This window comes from Ornithodoros turicata, chromosome 1, assembly GCF_037126465.1.
Source record: "Ornithodoros turicata isolate Travis chromosome 1, ASM3712646v1, whole genome shotgun sequence".
Lineage (NCBI taxonomy): Eukaryota > Metazoa > Arthropoda > Arachnida > Ixodida > Argasidae > Ornithodoros > Ornithodoros turicata.
In genome coordinates, this window is record NC_088201.1 from 104,954,080 (window position 1) to 104,959,722 (window position 5,643).

The following is a 5,643-nucleotide window of genomic DNA, read 5'->3' on the forward strand; positions in this document are numbered from 1 at the left end:
AGCAGTCGTGTCGTGTGTGCTGAGCTCATTTTGTTGCTGGTGACTCTGCTGACCCGGCCAATAGCTCACGTAGTGCAGCTTCGTGTTAAATACAAGCAAACAAAAAGTATGTGCACTACATATGTCATGCCCAAGATATGCACTGGCTGCTATTATAAAGAACGAAAACATGCCTTTCAGCATGACGATTTTTGCCGGATAGTAGTCCTCGAAGGCGCCATCAGGGCTTCTCCAGTACGCATAGACCACGTGGGAAGGGTTAATATCATTCACAGAGTCGGGGCGGAAGCTCTTAATTCGTGAGACTGCTAGAATCGCTTCTATCTTGTCCTGATACTTCACGTAGGCATACATTACGCACACTCAGAAGTATGCACAAAATTTCATTGTGTAAATGCAAATAACAAGTGCAACGCGCCAATTCAACCCGGCCAGCCAAACAAAGAGCGACGAGCGCCCACCTGGCGTGGCTAACTGAAGAAGCCCTCTCTATGAATAAAAAGACAAAGAAGTCATCTTATTATCTTCTGAATCTCACGTTTCTTTTATTGTAATTGCTTTTCATTGCTTTTCTTTTATGGAGCATTTCAAAGCACCAGGGACACGATTTACTGAATACCCTTCTAGCTAATGCGGGTTTCGGTTTCGGTATCACGATTGAGCAATACGTGCATGTTGCGCTCGTTGATTGCAACATTCCGGCCCTTTCATGGAATAAACTATCGCCAATTTTGGAATGTCCAGTATTCCCAATCAGTGCCGTGTCCCCAGTAGTCCAGCTATAAAGCCTTGTCATGCCCATCGCTATCACAATCAGCTTCCCACGTCGGATTTCCATGTTGTCCCTGTGTTTGCGAAAACCGTATTTCGTCAGACTATGCGCTGCATACTATAAAATATATATATATATATATATATATATATAGAGAGAGAGAGAGAGAGAGAGCTACAAGGCCGAGTTTGAACTCTATTTAGTGCGTGAACAATGGACGATCACAGTTAGGTTGGTTCAAGTGAAGAGCATAACTTGGACAGCCCCGAAACAAAAAGCGCGAAATGCGGAACGAAGGAAGCAATACTTAAACAAAGGTGAGCCGCTTACAGTCCCGTGTTCAACTATTACAAACTGGTTAAGCCATTACGGAATGCTGCACAGGGTTGCAGCACTGACTGCACCACATCTAATGCAGCGGTGCCCTACGCAAATACGAGTACGGCGAGTGCAGCAGTGAACGACATAGCGACTGAAAGCGAACTGGCCGACTTTGTTACGCACCTCCTGGGCAGCGGCGTACGCCTAGGCAAGAGAGTTAACGAAGCACATGGAGGGATGGATGACGACACCGTACCGCTACTGGGACAAGCGGTACGCTCTTAAAAATGAACTTCACCGCATAGCACGCTCCTAGCCAACCATCACATCGAATGATATCGTTACCTGCCCTGACTTGTTGAAAACGGGAGGCGTACGCCTTTTCTGTGACACTTATGCTGTTCATAATTGTCACAGAAAAGGCGTACGCCTCCCGTTTTCAACAAATCAGGGCAGATACCGATATCATTCGAGATAATGGTTGGCTAAGAGCGTGCTATGCGCTGAAGTTCAGTTCTAAGAGTGTGGATGCAAACAAAGACGCTAGCGAAGCGCAAAGAGAGACAAACGAAGATGACTCTGTGCTGTTACTGGGGCAAGCGGTAGACCCAGGCAGGGAAGCTAATGGAGCACGCGGTGGGGCAGATGAAGAGAACACTGTACCGCTACTGGAGCAAGCGGAACTTCTCGCTAATTGTATCAGTGAATTTGGTGATGAGACGATCCTGCACTCAACGATAAAGAAAGTGAAGCAGTAGCACTTGTAAGTGCATTTGCAACCGGTCATTCATTCACATGGGCAGCAGTCGAGGATTTGTTAAAGCTGGTCAATACACCATTTGGGTGTGAAGTTCTCCCGCGCAGCCTTTATATGCTGACGAAGCTTTGGGCTCCGAAGACAGGAGCTAATGTCAGATATTATTACTATTGTGAAGATTGCAGCATGCTTGTTCAAGGAAATGATGATGCGAAGCTAACATCTGTTGTATGCTGCAGAGCATATGAACAGAAATAATTGAGAAATGCTGGCAGCTTCTATAGCATTTTGAACTTCCCGCAATAAGTGAAGCATGTTGTGAAGAAAAACTGCGACACGCTTTATGACAACCTGAAGGCCATAGCCGCTTCTCCAGATAAAGATGTTGTGACAGACATCACTAATGCCGCTTTTTGTGCGAAACTGCGGGATGATGTGGCTCTCTCTGCTATGGACCTCACTATTACCTTTAATACTGACGGAAGTCCTGTGTGGTTCTCATGTGTGTTTCTTTATTTCTTTATGTTAAGATTGCAGTATTTACTTATGTACTTTTTTTTAGGGAGCTTGAGGTTCCCAGCGGAAGAGCCACACAGCGAGCGCACCAATGAAATGGTTTTGAGGGACATGAAAATGGCTCTGGACATGCAGTGCACCGTCAACGGAGTGAAGGGGCCATCTCCACTGATAAATTTGACAGCCTTCAACTTGGTGTGGGGTCAAACGATCGACTACATGCACTGTGTACTGCTGGGTGTCACAAAGCAAGTCACAGAGCACATTCCGACCCTCATCAGCACAGGTGAGCAACTTATTAATGCTTACAAGCTAAGCTATTGTTAGCAATTTAGTTGTGAGAGTGACGCCAAATGTAATGTGGACATTGCTTGACAATAACACGTCGTGCTTTTATGACATGCGATCCATCAATTGTGTTTGTAAGATCAGCCTGTTTTTAACACGCGCGTTCTGGTAGACTGGTGGTCTTCCTTGGAAAGCGTTCTTTATTAGGCAACCTGTCTCCGGGACACCGTGCATGTGTTCATGTGATGCTGTTTATTCCCCATTACACCCCATCCTTGATTGCAATACATACACGGCATCTCATAAAATATGAATGTAAAGCTGCTGATGCTTTGCCGGTTTCTGTGTGGTGTCTGTTTCCATGTTGCAACGAAAGCAGAGCTCATAACCGTGGAGCAGCGAGAAACGACGACACAGAACATACACGGACGGGTGCTGTTCTGTGCCATCCTCTCGTCAGTTACGACCAGTGATGGCTACTAACTACTTCTACAGTAGTTTAACTATAACTACTATTGAATGGAGTTGTTTAACTACACTGTAAACAATTTCACCGTAAAAAAAAAACGGGCAAATGCAAGGAAAGTTGGCTGACAAACATTGGCCGTTTTTTTTTTTTTTTTCGGTGGCCCCGTATAAGTTGTTCCCGTGAAAAATACTGCATTGGCCAGTAATTTTAACAGGCATACGCCGTGTAGCATTACTGTGCTGTGGTCGTTAAAAAAACTGCATTGGCCAGTAATTTTAACTGGCATATGCCGTGTACCCTTATCGTGCTGTGCCCATCCCTGGGGCCCCTCTTTTTTTTTTTCTACATGGAGCCGTAGCAATGAGAGCAGTTTAAGTAATGACCATGCATAACACATTGTGATGTTTGTCACATTGGGATTTATTTTCTATGTACATAGTGATGAAAATGCGCCAATCACCTCTGGCATCAAAACCCTGCAAAGAGAAAGGAAACTGTTACAGGGAGCAGGGCAATTGACATACAGTTATACTCACCGTTTATTTTTTCAAAGGAAGAACATACGAAGGAACCATGTGCACCCATCAGTCAGCTCTGGCATCAAAACACTGCAAAGAGAAAGGAAACTGTTACAGGGATCAGGGCAATTGACATGCAGTTATACTCACCATTTATTTTTGCAATGGAAGAACGTTCGAAGGAGCCACGTGCACCCATCAGTCAGCTCTTGCATCAAAACATTGCAAAGAGAAAGGATATTATACCCTCCGCTTTATTTTGTCAAAGGAAGAACATATGAAGGTGCATACAAAACGCGGAGACGGCACGGAACTACTTCTGGCAGCGTTCATAAGGACATCAGATCATGACCCTCTCGTATGTGATGCTTCATATGTGACACTATCTATTCTATATTCCTATATTCTATATTCCGCAACGATACATTACAATAAGAGCGCCTTGATCACCCTACGAGCCAGGACGCATGACACACGGAGATCTGAAACTAGGGAGACGCCTCACAGCAAACACGAGGCACGATTTACTAGTGTCGAATAAGTTCAACAAAAACAAGGCATACGGTGCACCACGCTCAAATCACAAAGAACAGGATGTGCGAACAGAAATGTGCTTACCTGGCTACGTGCATTCACGAGATTTACAACGACCACTTCGTCCTCCTTACTACACTACAAGGAAGTACTAACAGATGGTACTAGCAGATCCAAACAGGTGAATTAACATGAATACAATCGCATAGCAGAGTGAGCAACAACCACCTTTATTGACTTAGTTTGCTTGGTCGATAGCAACTGAAGGTGGCGTATTTCTTTCCTCGGATTTTTTTATTGGTTTGTTCCAGCTAAAAACAGAAGCCATACACTGAGCAGCAGTGCATAATAAAACCCTCCATAAGCATCACTTTGCCTCTTTGACTTTGGCAAGCATGGCTTTGCCTCCACAAGCATGACTTTGACATAATTGCTTTGTGCCTTGATAAAGGGTACTATGACTGTGTTCGCAGTACCATTTAAAGGGACGGTCTCGTACAGCCGGGGCGATTCCGAAACTTAGCCAAAACTAGTTTCACGAGTACTGTACACATACAACCGTCAAAGCTTCATTCGGAATAACCAAGTCATTTTCGAGGAATTTGTCGAAACGTGCCGTAAGAGCAGACGGTGAAAGCTGCGCTTCTCTCATGCATACGTCACGTATGACGTCGGCCTGCGGGTGCGTCGTCGTTGTCATGGTAATTGTAACTTGCAGAAGCACCTTGGGTTGAGTAATCCCCTTTGCTCTCGAAATGGGAACACTCAGGCATATACCTCCGCGAGCGGAGAATGTATTCCGAGCATTGACTGTGGGGTCTCCCATAATGTGGCGCACAATCGGATACGTGGAAGCTAAGTAACGTGTTTTCTTTCCGCGAGTATTTAATGCGGTTTTTAAATAAACACGTACACCTTCTTTATGTACGTCGTCAGCGACATTTCATTTCGAAGCACGATCAGTGTACAACGGGGAGTGTAATGGAAGCACGCGTAACATATTTTTGGTCGGAGGTGTGATGCGACCGCGCGCGCCGATGGCCAGCGACTTCAGATTTGTGATTGTGGATGGGGTTGTTCTGCGACTTTTAACTTGTCTCTGAGGACTAACATAGTTGTTCTGAACCACCATGCTTGAAACTACTTAGAATGCGCGTTTTTCACCTGAGAACTGAAAGAAAATGTACGAGAGTTGCCGTGGTGCCCAGTAACTTCTGAAAGTCATCTGCTCATGCCGATGCACTAGCGCGCAATAGCAGACGATTTCTGTATCCTACCACGGACTTACCCGCAGGGCGACGTGGCCGTTGTTATTGTTGCCAACACAGGTCGCGGCATGCTCTGCAATCTTTATCAATTTAATTCGGTTGTTTAATAACTGTGGCGTGTTTTGTCGGGTAAATTAGCAGTATTCCATTTTCAACGAAGGGCAATCGAATGGTACACTTTATGAAAGGGGCAGGGGTTG

General features: G+C 45.2%; 1 long non-coding RNA gene across 2 annotated transcripts; it reads right to left on the minus strand.

Moving 5' to 3' along the window:
• Positions 1 to 3,525: 3,525 nt before the first annotated feature.
• On the minus strand, positions 3,526 to 4,258 carry LOC135367327 (uncharacterized). Of its 2 annotated transcripts, XR_010414427.1 has the most exons (3): positions 3,792 to 4,258; positions 3,660 to 3,731; positions 3,526 to 3,599 (listed from the first exon to the last, which is right to left on the minus strand). It is a non-coding gene; the product is annotated as an uncharacterized LOC135367327 (long non-coding RNA). The 2 variants fall into 2 exon arrangements; XR_010414428.1 differs by lacking the exon at positions 3,792 to 4,258 and having other exon boundaries at positions 3,660 to 3,775.
• Positions 4,259 to 5,643: the final 1,385 nt, after the last annotated feature.